At 34.2% G+C, this 16,348-nt stretch overlaps 1 protein-coding gene across 1 annotated transcript in view; it reads right to left on the reverse strand.

The window, feature by feature from the left end:
• Positions 1–10,203, reverse strand: part of LOC143248835 (latrophilin Cirl-like) — a 185,156-nt gene extending 174,953 nt beyond the window's left edge. The window contains exon 1 of the mRNA XM_076497664.1: positions 10,183–10,203. The gene's annotated coding sequence lies outside the window, so the exon portion shown is untranslated. The remainder of the gene's footprint in view (positions 1–10,182) is intronic.
• Between the last annotated feature and the right edge of the window lie 6,145 nt (positions 10,204–16,348).

The raw sequence follows: 16,348 nt of genomic DNA on the forward strand, positions 1-16,348 counted from the left end.
TTTAGACTATAAAATAAAAATCTAAAAAATAAATACTTGTGATTTTATTTCCTTTAATTAAAGTACGCGAATTCGAAGATTTACGGTTTGCGACTTGTCTTCTGAAAACCTCGTTTCAGGTTTTGGAGCTATGAGTGTACTAAAAGACTGACAATCAGATCCCACTAGTTGATAACAGGAGAAATGGGAATGGGTGCTATGAACTTGTTACCTTCTTTCTAGTTTATCACTTCAAATTTAGGGACAGTTTTTTCACGAAATTCTAAAACAAATAAACAAGTCAATACGTGAATGCAGAAAAAAACTATTTTTAAAATACGTTTAACCAATCAATGTTCTTATTTCTTTATTCATAAAAAGGAATTAATTACTGCTAGACACCTAACACATAGAACAGAAGGGGCACGTGCCCTGCAGTTTTTTCAGTAAGTATACATACACTATTATTAATAAATGTGTTAGACTGACTCTCCCTTCTGCTTTCCAACAAAGGGCCCATCAATATCCGCGACTTATACTTTAATAAATGTTTTCTCTCACACGTTTAACACTAAATTAACTGGAAAGGCAGGTGCCATCAGCACCAACAGAAACGTATGGCATCGATAATGACTATGAAAAATTTTGCTACTGTTTTTTCCCTAGCAGTCTCATGGGTAATCTAAACAGTTTTGGAAAAAAAACGGTGGTTTTGATGGTCCTTGGGAAACCATTATACGTATATATGCACCACCAAGGGGTTCTCAAGTGATTGAAAGGTTCAATAAATTACACCAAACGATCGTTTTTCGCGGGAAGGTTATTGATTGACTTTTTAACAAGGTTACTGTCGTTAAACTTTGTAGGATGGCTGTCTATATTTGAACTCAGTAGCTTCTATCGACAAAATGTTTCACTGCAGATTGAAGTCGCAAAGGTTTGTTTGGCGTTCACTGAACGTTCTAGTTTGAAAGTGTTCTGGGTTTACTTTCAGATTAACACACAAATCTTTCTGATCAAATGAAACGATATCTGAAAATGCCGTGTCTAGCGTTAAGGGCCCTGTAGTATCAATATTTAGGATAAGAATTATTTTACTCGTCCTGATTGGCTGTTTTTTACCATGTGATTTGTGTTTTTGGTCATATAAGGCATCATGACAAATGCCGCAGGAAATTGCTAAGTTGTCGACGGCAGCAAACACACGTTTCTCGTACGTATGACCCCCCGCTAGTACAGCGGTAAGTATACGGATTTACAACGCTAAAATCAGGGATTCGATTCCCCTCGGTGGGCTCAGCAGATTGTCCAATGTGGCTTTGCTATAAGAGAAACACACACACACAAACACTCGCACGTACGCTCTTGTTACCCAAAGCCGGGAAGGGCCACGTTCGTCTACGAACAATCAGCAATCGTAACTCTTCAGTTTGGATGCCATCAAACAGAGTTGCGATTCCATAATTCAAATTTTGAGAACAAATAGCCCAGAAATCACATGAGAACAAACAGTCTTACAGCAGGACTGGTATAACTCTCATCGTCAACAGCGCTGGACATAGTGAGTTTGGAAAAGAAAAACTGTATTAAGTTTTGATAGAGATAAAAACAAACTCACTTGAGTATATGGAAAATAAGATTTCATTTCCTCTTGAGATAATTTTCACTGATCTTCTTCAATCTAAAAACTTTAGAGAAAAGATTAACATTCTAATGTATGCTCATAGATTAATGTATAGATGTTTTACGACAGTTCTCATCAATTTGATAAAAGTTAAAATCTAACTTCAATTTTCTTTGCTTATTTTTTCAACGAGCGTAGTTTCGTAAACAGATCGTCAACTATGCTAAAGCTATTATTGTTTTACTAGAAGAATGCGTAGAAATTTCATACGTATATATATATTTTACTTACTCATTTCGAATTCTAATTCCAACCACACCAACACCGATCATATTTGGCGCTAAAATTAAAAAACATGGCCGCCAGTGAACTCTCCAGTGGCACAGCAGTTTTTCTGCTGACTTCTAACACTAGAATCAGGGTGGTGGGTGAAGCACAGATATCTCATTGTGTAGCTTTCTGAACATAACTTCAATCAAACAAACTCTTGGCAATAATAACACTATGAGTCACCTTCAAATATTGTATTTACTTTTCACTGTTAACGCACTTGTTAATAAAATTCACAGAACTTAATAAAACATTAAATTTGTAAACAATACTTTTGATAATTACACACGAATCTCTTTAAAACTATACTGAAACAGAGCATGTTTAAATGTGTTTATCACACGGACACTTTTTTTGAAACACAAAAATGTAATATTCTTTTACTAGCATAAAACGACACGAGCGCTACTCGGAAGACTGGCTTTTAATAAATCGTTATGACGCTGCAGTATTACACGAAAATTACGATTTAAAAATTATGCAGAAGAAAAAGTTGTCCGTTATAATTGGGGTTCGATTCCCTTCGGTAGACTTATCAGATAGTGCGATGTGGCTTTGTTTCAAGAAAACACATACATACAAACACATTCTCGTTAAATTTTTACAACACATTCATTCAGAAATTAACAGGCACCCAAAAGAATCGTTCTTAATACCTTGTGTGTTTGGAGTTAAGCACAAAGTTACACAATGGGCTGTCTGTGTTGAAATCCGGTTTCTGTTGGTATAAGTCCGTAGACATACCACTAGGGAACCACTCTTAATTGTCTTTACACCATATATACATACATATATATATATTATTCAATCTTATTCTTCCTTATATTTACAAACGGATGTTTGTCCGTTTACCCAAATTATGTTATTATACTAGTAGAAGGTACCGAATTCGATAAACTCTACAGAGGTCTGGTATTTCAGGCCACGGCTTGAAACTAAGATAGTCGAATTCACATTGGAAAACTGTTTGTAAAAACGTTTTTCTAAAGAACATAAGTTTCTAACCTAATGACCGTTCCATGCATTCTATACGTATAACTGGTTTGTTTTGAATTTCTCGCAAAGCAAAATAGGAGCTATCTGTGCTAGCCGTCCCTAATTAACAGTGAAAGACTAGGGTCAAGGCAGCTAGTCATCACCATCTACTTCAAATTCTTGGGCCACTCTTTTTCTAAATAATAGTGGGATTGACCTTAACATTATAACAGGGATTCGGACTCGCGACCCTCAGATTGCAAGTGAAGCGTCACTAACCACATGTCTCTTCCGTGTCACACGTATAGCTGACCGTAAGAAAGTACTGACTCGGCTGAATGCAACCCTGACGGTCAGGTATCGTTTTCCTAACTAATATTGTCGGAAGATGTTAGGTTTCGTGGATTTTGTTTTAGTTGGGTGATGAACTTCAGATTTTGTCAGTTTGAGTTTTTGTCTGGTGTGGCCTAGTGGTTGACATTCAGGACTGCGGATTACATGGTCTCTAGTTCGAGACGTAATGCTTCAGTATTTTCGATAGTGAGTGCATTATAAGAGCAATAGTTAATACCATTATGTAGTTCAAAACTTGAAAAAGCCTTATGTCAGCAGATACTGCTAACTGGTTATCTTCCTTTTGGTCAGTAGCTCAAAGTCTGAGGTGGCTACCAGTGAAATTAAGCGACCAAGTCAATGATACATAAGATTTTGTTAATGTCGAAAATTCTTATTTGTTCTTATTGAACTTCCATCCATTAAAGCCCATAAGTATTGTGTTACATTGTTATAAACTTCCACTATAAATATTTTGTTATTCTACTCACTACATCATCCCTATTACCCAACTAAACGAAAAGCTACTTCCCAAAGAGCTGGAAATTAAAAGGCCACAAATACTTTTACCATTATTTATTCTAAATGTGTGTGTGTTTTCTTAAAGCAAAGCTACACCGGGCTATCTGCTGAGCCCGTCGAGGGGAATCGAACCCCTGATTTTAGCGTTGTAAATCCGTAGACTTACCGCTATTCTAAGTATTAATGTTCAGTTACACGTAGTAGATTCTTTATTCAATGTCTTTTCTGAGGTTTAAATTAATTTACCATTTGCTTCTTACACTGAGAAACACCAAGGTGATATTAAAACCAAGTTATAAAAAGTAGAAAAACGCACATTTTAGAACTTCGTTATATAAGAATTGAGATAAAAAACAATTTCATGAATAAATGCGGTATAACTTATGTTTACAGGTCAAAACACATGAAAAGTACTGTTCGTCACATGATATTTTGTTGCTTAAGTAATACGCTATATGTATTTTACCACAGCCTAAGTTTGTTGAAAAGTAGTCATAAAGGAACAAAAATGCCAACGCAATCTAATATGTATACAAACAATAATTTGGGGTAGGGGTGGATGAAGAACCCCTTCTTTTCTATGTGTTAGAAGTCTACGGTATATTTTAATGTTACTCAAGGCACGTTAGTTACTATTCAAATTTTCACACAAATTAGAACATTGAACGTCTTGATTAAAATTGCTTTATTAATTCATACTTTATTTCAAAACGTCAAAATATTATAACCTTTGTCTCTTTGAACTCTGTGCTTGGATAGCAAGTAATATTTTACACTACTAAGTTTCTATTTTGAAAAATACCAGACGAAAGAGGCCCGGTGAATAGCGCGCCCGCATTGTGAATCCAAAATCCTCAAACACCACCAGCCAGACAATGCAGTATAAATTATATTTACAGATTAAAAAAAAACTGTGAATCCAAAATCCTCATACACCACCAGCCAGACAATGCAGTATAAATTATATTTACAGATTAAAAAAAAACTGTGAATCCAAAAACCTCATACACCACCAGCCAGACACTGATGTTACATTTGACTCAGATACTAAACTTAACAAACACCACCAGCCAGACACTGATGTTACATGTGATTCAGTTACTAAACTTAACAAGCATCACCAACCAGACACTGATGTTACATTTGACTCAGATACTAAACTTAACAAACACTACCAGCCAGACATTGATGTTACATTTGATTCAGATACTAAACTTAACAAGCATCACCAACCAGACACTGATGTTACATTTGACTCAGATACTAAACTTAACAAACACCACCACTATTTGACTCAACTAAAAACATCACCAACCAGACACTGATGTTACATTTGACTCAGATACTAAACTTAACAAGCATCACCAACCAGACACTGATGTTACATTTGACTCAGATACTAAACTTAACAAGCATCACCAACCAGACACTGATGTTACATTTGACTCAGATACTAAACTTAACAAACACCACCAGACACTGATGTTACATTTGATTCAGATACTAAACTTAACAACATCACCAACCAGACACTGATGTTACATTTGATTCAGATACTAAACTTAACAAGCATCACCAACCAGACACTGATGTTACATTTGACTCAGATACTAAACTTAACAAACACCACCAGCCAGACAATGATGTTACATTTGATTCAGATACTAAACTTAACAAGCATCACCAACCAGACACTGATGTTACATTTGACTCAGATACTAAACTTAACAAACATCACCAACCAGACACTGATGTTACATTTGACTCAGATACTAAACTTAACAAACACCACCAGCCAGACATTGATGTTACATTTGATTCAGATACTAAACTTAACAAGCATCACCAACCAGACACTGATGTTACATTTGACTCAGATACTAAACTTAACAAACATCACCAACCAGACACTGATGTTACATTTGATTCAGATACTAAACTTAACAAGCATCACCAACCAGACACTGATGTTACATTTGACTCGGATACTAAACTTAACAAACATCACCAAACAGACACTGATGTTACATTTGACTCAGATACTAAACTTAACAAACATCACCAGCCAGACACTGATGTTCTATTTGACTCACAATTACATTATTTCCGCTCTTCATTTTATTGGTTTTGGTATGTAAATTATGATTTTTAAGTCACGTGGCTTGTGATGTCAGTTGATTTTTAACTCACGTGGTTTGTGATGTCAATTGTGTTGGATGTTTAATGGTTTTTTTCTAGTGTTTTCGGTTGTTCGTTACAAGAAGTTTTTTTTTTTTTTTAAACATGAAACGTAGTTACCATAAGTTTCATCAACGTGTGGATTAATATAGCATTTGCCTGAAAAGATCCAAGATTCTGTAATAACTCAATATGAGTATATTGCAGTTCGAAGCAATTAAAATCGATATTATAGAATTGAAAAGTAACAGAATAATTTGAACAGTATTATCAGTTGAAAGGGCCCAGCATGGCCAGGTAGTTAAAGTACTCACCTGGTAATCTAAGGGTCGTGGGTTCGAACATGCTCGTCCTTTCAGCTGTGGGTACGTTATAATGTATAAATCAATCCCACTATTTGTTGGTAAAAGAGTAGCCCAAGAGTTGACGGTGGGTGGTGATGACTAGCTGCCTTCCCACTAGTCTTACACTGCAAAATTAGGGACGGCTAGCGCAGATAGCTCTCGCGTAGCTTTGCGCAAATTCGAAACAAAACAAACCAATCAACTGAAAGTTGTTGAAAAAAATTCATAGTTTTCATGCTGCAGGCATGGCGCCATCTAGTATGTATAGAAGTCCCAACAACATCACTGAGTTACTTCAAAGAGCCTTTTATTGTTAAAAACCTCTAACTTTTGAAAAGTGCAATGTGTAAATATCGCATACTTTTGGTAGTGAAGTTATTTTGTTAATACATATATACATGCATATGTTTTTTTATATAAAATGGAACTTTGAAATATGGTAAAAGAATAGATTTGCCGCCACAATTAAACTTTTAATATATTCTTAAAAAATAAAATATTAAAAGATAAAGTGTTTACCTTGAAATATATTATTGTAATATCTCCAAATAAATACGATTGCTTTTACATGCTTATTTCGTATTAAAGAACTTCTGTGCTAATTTTTTTTTTACTTTGAATATATCTACTAGAAACACACGGGCTTATCCTGTGTAATAGAAAAACTTCTGTTGTTACACAACACACTATTAATCATTGAATATTGTTTTACCTACTGGAATAGAAAAGTTCTGTTGTTACACAACACACTATTAATCATTTAATATTGTTTTACCTACTGGAATAGAAAAGTTCTGTTGTTACACAACACACTATTAATCATTGAATACTGTTTTACCTACTGTAATAGAAAAGTTCTGTTGTTACACAACACACTATTAATCATTGAATACTGTTTTACCTACTGTAATAGAAAAGTTCTGTTGTTACACAACACACTATTAATCATTGAATACTGTTTTACCTACTGGAATAGAAAAGTTCTGTTGTTACACAACACACTATTAATCATTGAATACTGTTTTACCTACTGTAATAGAAAAGTTCTGTTGTTACACAACACACTATTAATCATTGAATATTGTTTTACCTACTGGAATAGAAAAGTTCTGTTGTTACACAACACACTATTAATCATTGAATATTGTTTTAATTACTGGAATATAAAAGTTCTGTTGTTATACAACACACTATTAATCATTGAATACTGTTTTACCTACTGTAATAGAAAAGTTCTGTTGTTACACAACACACTATTAATCATTGAATATTGTTTTACCTACTGGAATATAAAAGTTCTGTTGTTACACAACACACTATTAATCATTGAATATTGTTTTAATTACTGGAATATAAAAGTTCTATTGTTATACAACACACTATTAATCATTGAATACTGTTTTACCTACTGGAATATAAAAGTTCTGTTGTTATACAACACACTATTAATCATTGAATACTGTTTTACCTACTGCAATAGAAAAATTCTGTTGTTACACAACACACTATTAATCATTGAATATTGTTTTAATTACTGGAATATAAAAGTTCTATTGTTATACAACACACTATTAATCATTGAATACTGTTTTACCTACTGGAATATAAAGGTTCTGTTGTTATACAACACACTATTAATCATTGAATACTGTTTTACCTACTGCAATAGAAAAATTCTGTTGTTACACAACACACTATTAATCATTGAATATTGTTTTAATTACTGGAATATAAAAGTTCTATTGTTATACAACACACTATTAATCATTGAATATTGTTTTAATTACTGGAATATAAAAGTTCTATTGTCACACAACACATTACTAATCATGAAATACTGTTTTATCTTGTGTGATGCCAAAGCTCTATTTTGTTACAAGTTATAGCTTTTTCAATAAAAACCTGTAGCTTGTAATAAAATATACTTAATCAGTATGTAAATTCAAATGAAATCATCAAAAGCTCTGTTGTTACGCAACACTTTATTTACCATTGAATACGGTTTTAACTTCCAGTACAAAAGTTCTGTTGTTAGGCGACACATCATACTAACCGCGCAATGCTGTTTTACCTTGTACGATAGAAACGTTCGATACCAAAATGGACAGAGAGCATAATAAAATGTCCATTTTAAAAACGGTAACCTTATGAACTTACAACGTTAAAATCTGGGATTAGCTTCTTTGCAGAGGACACAGCAAGTAGCCCAATGTGGCTTTTCTCTAAAATAATTAAATCTTGTTTGTTTGTTTGAATTTCGCGCAAAGATACTCGAGGGCTATCTGCGCTAGCCGTCCCTAATTTAGCAGTGTAAGACTAGAGTAAAGGCAGCTAATCATCACCACCCGTCGTCAACGTTTGGGCTACTCTTTTACCAACCAATAATGGGATTGACCGTCACATTATAACGTCCAACGAAGGCTAAAAGGGCAAGCATGTTTGGTGCGACCGGGATTCGAACCCGCGACCCTCAGATTACGAGTCGAAAGCTTTAACCCACCTGGCCATGCTGGGCCAATTAAATCTTAACTAATACGTTCCTACGGTGCACATTTAGAAACAGTTGTCTGTTACATTTTATAACCCGAAGGTAATAATATTTGCTGCAAAGTGTTCCTCCAAGAAATGTTATCAACAAAATGCGAAATAGAATATAAATTAGTGGTGAAAAACTTGTTGAATTAAAATAACCTTATCAGTGAAATAAGGAAAACACATTACGAGCATTAGCCCTTTATCAGATTACCAATAAGACTGAAACTAATAACGTTGTCAGTTTTCAGTTCTTACCACCTTACTAATGTGTGGGTGTGTGTATATATATATATATATATTCTCAAATTCACTGCTGAGCCACTGAGGGGCGTTAAAAATAAATACAAATATTTGGGCCTAAAACATAGAATTTTAGAACTGCAAAAATCTACTTATAAATAACTAATACGTATCAAGATAATAGTTAACAATTGTTGTTGTGGTTGCTGTTACTGCTGCACTTGTGGTTTGTAATATCCATTCAGTACAGAATTGTAATGGTGTATAGTCCAAAGTTTACTATCTGAAACATTCTGTCTTTGTACATATAAAAAATGCTCTATAGGAGTTACATTTTTCCAGTGCTTATGATGTTGTACCAAGTGTAGATTAGTGGTTTGTCTGTATCTCTGAGAGTTCACGATTCGCGCTCTACTGACTCAAAAATGCGCTCTGTACTCTGGGGTCGTGGTTGCGCTATAAGAGTGACAGACATGTTCTACTATGCAGTCAGATAAGAGTAGCCCCAAGCTTAAGAGTTGGAGATGGGTGCTGTTAATGAGCTGCCTTCCCTCTTGTCTGTCATTTGAAAATCAGGAATGATTATATACAGAGCTCTTTGAATAGCCGTGCGCGAAACCTTTGAAACGAAAACAAACAAGCTTATGAAACACTGTTTGGTATTCTAGGTATTACTCTTTTTACAACTGTTATAATCTACAGAAAGGACGAGACAAATCATCTTCTAATAACTCGTAAGGAGATTTTTAACGAGCACAGATGAGCTTGCTATTTTAATGATACGATAACCTGCAATTAACGAAAGAAATTCCCTAAACCCAAACAATGACATGTAATTTTTATAACTTAACATACATGGCTGTAACAGTTTCTCTACGCACTTATGAGATCACACTAATAAATGATATACATATAATTTGAAAAGGAAAAAAGGCGTGCGAATTTGCATTTTGAAATATATGTTTTAAAACTACTGAGATATTTCAAAATCTACTGCCTCTGGAATAACAGAATGAAATAATATCGTGACTTAATGGCAAATTAGTGCTTTCACTGTCATATTACAACTTTCGGCGAAAGTAGGCTAAAGAATGTGATATATACAACGTATCTGGTACTTACGAATCAAGTTAACGTAAACCTTGAACACCTGGTTTTTGTTCACTGTGATATTTGGGAAGGCAGGCCCGTTGTTCGTGATTTTTCACATATTTTCCACATCGTGTGTGCACGTAAGGAACTAGAAAAACATCCGTCCAGTAGCTGCTCACATGGCGAACACTAGCCGTTACTGAGAAATATGTCCAATCTGGGGTAACAGCGGCAAGTATTCCACAATTTGAATCACAGGACCCAGTTCTGCAACGATGAAACTAACGTGTTAAACACGACTTCCCCTTATCATTAACACCCTTCCAACAGGTGAAAATTAAGCCCCCTAGCTAGAGCCTGCTGTCTTGTTTTTGCCTCGCCTAATCATAGTCATTGATACATGAAAAGAAACTTTTATAGCCTGGCCTTGGTCTGAGAGGGTTGAAGCAACCATTACAATAACTCTTGACAGAGGGCAACATCTTTTTACTCTCGGACCAGATGCGGTTTATAGCCGTTGGCGCTTTAGGCCAATAGACTTGTATGTATTTTCTGTAGGCTTTTCTACGTAAATTATTAAGTGCTGTTGGTGCAATCAACGTGACTTATTCTTTTTTTCTCCTTTTTTTTTTTTTTCTCTGATAAAACTGATTTTACGACTGCTAGATGACTACTGTATATTATACGACCATTCTATACTTGCTAGTCTTGGTACACTTGGTTTGACGGTATCCATTCCTATTTACCATAACCATTTATAGAACCATAAACACTAATTACATTACGTTATCACGAGCAAGTGGGTTCCCATAACCTATGTTCCTCAGGCAAAACGTCATAAAATACCCAAGGGTATCTAAGATACTCTTTAGAATTAAAAATATCTGCATTTTCATATACCAAAGATCTGGGGTTCTTAAGGACCAATTAAATCTATAAGCTCCTGTTATCGGTTTACTTTTAAAACATCTTCATTTGTCATTTTCGAACACACGAATTTTGAAATTCACGCATACGAGTATATGTGCGTGCAGGTATGTTAATACCACTAGTACAACTTTACCAGTTAATGTAATCGATTTTTAATACATGTACATTTTATATTTAATTAAATTAAATGTAGATTTTCTTGAAGAAAAATCGCGTCATACTTCAAGAACAATCTGATAAAGTGTAAGCTAGCTTTTCTGCAGATTTACAACACGAGTTCTTAAGCATTTTCAGTGTTACCCTGAGAAGATTCTATATACATATATATAACGCATGAACCAGTGGCGCTTCACCAAATAACCAGAATACAGATACTTCAGGGCTACAAAAAATAATGTATAAATATATACATATTTAAAAGCAAATTAAAATACGTGTTGTTAGCCATTAAACTTTCTGTTGAGAAAATTCAAATTATGACAATTGAAGTACAAATTCCAAGAGTTTTCGGGAAGCGTCCCAAGGAATGGAAGAAATATAATTTGCTTATTTGTTTGAAATTACGCTCAATGCTATACAATGGGTATTACGGATATCGAAACTCGGTTTCTAGCGTTGTAAGTCTGGGTTATGTCACTGGAGGTCAAGTACAACTATCAAAAACTGTATAAGTACAAGTTAGATAATACGAGTTCTCTGTTTTTATTTCTTTTTGTTCGAATAAAGAATCTCAAACATAAAATTTTCAAGTTTTATAAAATCGCACAAAGTTTGATTAAATCGAGGAAAAATATGCAGTTCTTGTTTGAATGATCAGGTGGTTAGGGCACTAGATTCCAAATCTGAGGATAGTGAGTTCGAATCCTCATCACCTCGTTTGGGTGTTATAATGAGACAGTCAATACCATTATTCGTATTGGCCTGGCATAGCCAGGTGGTTAAGACATTAGACTCGTAATCCGAGGGTCGCGGGTTTGAATTCCCATCACACTAAACATGCTCGCTTTTTCAGCCGTGGAGGCTTTATAATGTGACGTTAAATCCCATTATTCGTTGATAAAAGAATAGCCCAAGAGTTGGCGGTGGGTGGTAATGACTAGTTTCCTTCCCTCTAGTCTCATACTACTAAATTAGGGACGGCTAGCCCTCGTGTAGCGTTGCGCAAAATTCAAAACAAACCAAACTATTCGTCAGTAAAAAAGTATCCCAAGAGTTGGCCGTAGGTGGCAATGAATAACTGCTTTCCCTCTAGTCTTACACTGTACTTGTGTCTGTTGAATAAAAGACATTTCTCTACGGAAGAGAAAGATAGCATTTTGTAACAATATCTCCATTTCTTATGGAAATTAAAACAACAATAGTTGTAACAATAGTCATAGAAACAGTTCTCGAAAAATGAATAAAACGGTTTTAGTTGATATGCAGTGTTATTTCTCTGTAATAAAAACTCAACTCTTGCTTAACTTCTGTTATTTTACGAATTTTCACCTCTAAGCATAAACACACACAAGAGAATAACATAGATCTAAAAAGCATGGTAGTGTTATAGCAGTCTAACAAATTAATGTGTTTTGTTTCTCTTTTGTTGTTGTTGTCAAAAAACGGATGGATTTTGAACATCTCGTAAGACGAATCATTGAATTTCGCGATAATCTGGGAATAAGGAACATCAACGTTTTATTATCATTTTTGTATATCTATTTAATTAGACATGTAATACAGAGAGCGCTTTCCTTTTGCTAAATTTAAACCATCAGTTTCCCCCCTACAAAAGAAATCGAAGCAACTCTACTGAAATAACTTAAGAACGAGAATAAGATTCTATGTTTAGTCGTAGTAAGCAATGTTATGTCGATGGTCTTTACACAAGCTATCTTATGTTTAAAGATTAAGTCCAAATTCAAAGATATGCATTGTCTTGGAAACTGTAGAGAAAGAATAAGATTTCACGCTTGATGCTGAAAATGATATTATGTGACTTATGGCTCCCTCTACATGGTGAACTTCGTATTAAAATACAAATCATAGTTGAAAAATATAAAAGGTTATAATTCAACTGAAAACCAATTTAACATTAATTTCATTAAAGGGGTTATCCACAGAAATTCAGAAAGCCAGACTATATTTATTAGGCAAATTTATAAAGAAAAATAGGCTTTCGGTTTAACAACAAACAAAAACGTGTTTTAGCCAAAGGGCTATCTGAACTCTATCTACTGCGAGAAATTAAACCCAGATTTTAGCTCTGTAATTTCGTAAACTTAACACTGGCCCAGAAGTGGACAGAAAAAATTAAGCGAATATTAATTTATCCTGAAGCTTCTTAGCACAGCTGAAGATAAGAGGGCCAAACAATTAACTCCTAATTCAAACATTACCTGTATAGATGCCAAATAGAAATTAATTAATTTAATATACACCACTGATCGCACAATAATTATAATGCCTTGATTTATCAGTTGGGTACTCTCGCTATTAGTGATATTTTACAAGATTCTGCTGAATTTGTAGATCTAGCTGGGTTGGTCCTAAGTTCACATAATAAGCTATCTTTTCGTACTGTGTCAGTTAAATTATTCCATTGACACTTTTTTTTTTTAAACCACTAGTTGTAGTGTGATACTAGATGTAAAACTATCACGATGAAATGGTCTGTTATGTTAAATTATTCATGCTGTTAGTTTAACCAAAAATAACTATTTTTATCTCTTTATTATTCCAACAATCTCTTATTTCGAATACAGCTAAATCCCAATAAAAAATTCACCTGAATTAATGTAGTTTCGTTTATTTAGAACGTGAGAGAAATTTGAAACTTTAAGTTGGTAATATCGGATGATCTAGAAATTTGAAAAAAAAAATGTTAATAATTATTTCAAACACTAATATAACTGGATATCTGTGAATCTAGAATTTTACCGATAAAAACACGTAATAAAAGCTCTCAAAGTATTATATTTGTGTAAAAGCTGCTAAGACTGCTTGGTGTTATAAATAATTTTGATTTAGTATTATTTGTTTGCTTTTGAATTTTTCGCAACCCTAACCACCTGGCCATGCCGAGCCTTTCATCTTGTTACCAACAGGAAAGTATATAGATTCATACTAATGGAATGACTACTAATGTTATAACACATCCACAGTTTAACGTGCGATGAATATTTTTGTGGTGTTACACGGATTCGACCAAGAATCTAAAATTCAGAGCTTTACCACACTTAACCCGTCATAACAATGTGGTTAAGGCACTCGACTCATAATCTGAGAGTCGCAGGTTCGAATTCCTGTCACACCAAACATGCTTGCCCTTTCAGCCCTGGGGTCTTTATAACGTAACGGTCAATCCCACTATTCGTTGGTAAAAGAGTAGCCTAACAGTTGCCGATGAGTGGTGATAACTAGTTGCCTTCCCTCTAGTCTTACACTGCTAAATTAGAGAATGCTAGCGTAGATAGCCCTCGTGTAGCTTTGCGTGATATTCAAAACAAACCAAAACTAGGGTAAAAGGTAAAAAATGTACCTGACCCCCTCAAAAAAATAAGTCGCGACCGAAACAACAATGAAGACATTGATTAATTTACCACAAAGTTTGTTTGTTTTTTGTATTAAGCACAAAGCCACACAATGGACTATCTGTGCTCTACCCACCACAGGTATCAAAACCAGGTTTTTGGCGTTGTAAGTCCGCAGACATACCGCTGAGCCACTGGGGGACCTTACCACAAAGACAATCCGTAGACAGTTTTCAATTGTACAGTAAATTTGTATATTTAATTAATTAAATTCGTATTTTACAACTGATAATTCAATCTTAGCGATAAAAAGTTGAGAAATATTTAAAATCAACAAGAAACTTTTGATTTATCAATTAATAAGCTATTTATTTATCATCACGAAATAATATTAAAGTTGAGAGCATTTTTATTAGTAGTTATTCTTAAAATGTAAAGTCTGCTCTAATTAAAACTTTTAATTACAATATTGGAGGGAAAGTAATTTTGTTGCTACTTTTAAGTGTAAAACTACACAATGGATTACCTGCAATCCACCTCAGGGAATCGAACCTCGGATTTTAGTATTGCACTTCTGCTCCCCGGGAAGTCTAAAAGATCAATCGTTAAACGCAATGGTAATTTGTGTGTGCTCAAGCATAAAGATAAATAATGGCTATATGGGCTGTGCCTGCTGCAGTTATTGAATCTCAGTTTTTAGCACAAAATCTAAAGCTTACCTCTGAGCCACTGGTGAGCTTGGTGAATTTAATCCATACTATACCATATAACCATTTTACTAAAACAATACTCTGAATACAAATGTGCTACTTTTTTCTTCTATTTATTTCGGTGAATATAAAGAATGTTCTGATTTAGACACTAGTAAATCTCAGAAATGCCACGGTTATAATAGAAGCAACTTTTTAAACAATTGTGAGAAAAGAAGAGGTTATATATTTTTTCTTTTGGGCAGAGAAACTGGTTCCTTTCTTAACAATATCGATAGTACAAGGTTCTTCTCAAGGTTTAGCGAGTGGTCAGCGACTCAGTAGAGTGAAATGGGAAATGCACGGGTAGTCAAACTATTAAATTTCTCCAATAAGAGGTAGAGCATCCTGACAAGAGGTGTTTCAAGTCTGACCTGATGTAGTTTATTCATCTACAAATAGAAACCATGTTAATAAAAGTGCGTCTACAAGCACAGCTCTAATTCAAAAAAAAAAATCCATCCTTTTACCCTCCTATCGCTTTTGTCGGACTTCCTTTGAATGAAGGATAATAATCGCTGCCATTAAAAACAGTAGTAGTTTGAAAAAAACCACAAAAAAACTCACGTCTTTATTAACAAGCATTCTTGATGTGTACATATATATATATATATATATTTTGATATGTCTGCGGGTATGTCATGTTTTATATCATAGTTGAGGAACGTAATGACTCGTTCCTATTTTTTTTCAGTTCCTTTTATGTAAGACGGTTTTTACTGAGTTACGCCCCTTATTATTAGTTTTTTTACTTTTACAATAACATTGTTTTGTTAATCAAGAAAAATCTAATGCTTTTTTCTTTAAATGTTGAAGAAAGTCATTTTTGTGATATGACACTACAAAGTAAAAATCCTTCTTCGAAATGCGCTAAAATAATGAGATTTTGTGAGAAATATTTGTAACATCAGGCTGAGAATCTCTAAGAATATTCAAAAGTTTCATTACCGCATATCATTCTTATACTGCCTTTTAAGTTGTGTGTTTTTCTTACAGCAAAGCCAC

Source organism: Tachypleus tridentatus, chromosome 4 (genome assembly GCF_004210375.1).
Source record: "Tachypleus tridentatus isolate NWPU-2018 chromosome 4, ASM421037v1, whole genome shotgun sequence".
Classification (NCBI taxonomy): Eukaryota; Metazoa; Arthropoda; class Merostomata; order Xiphosura; family Limulidae; genus Tachypleus; species Tachypleus tridentatus.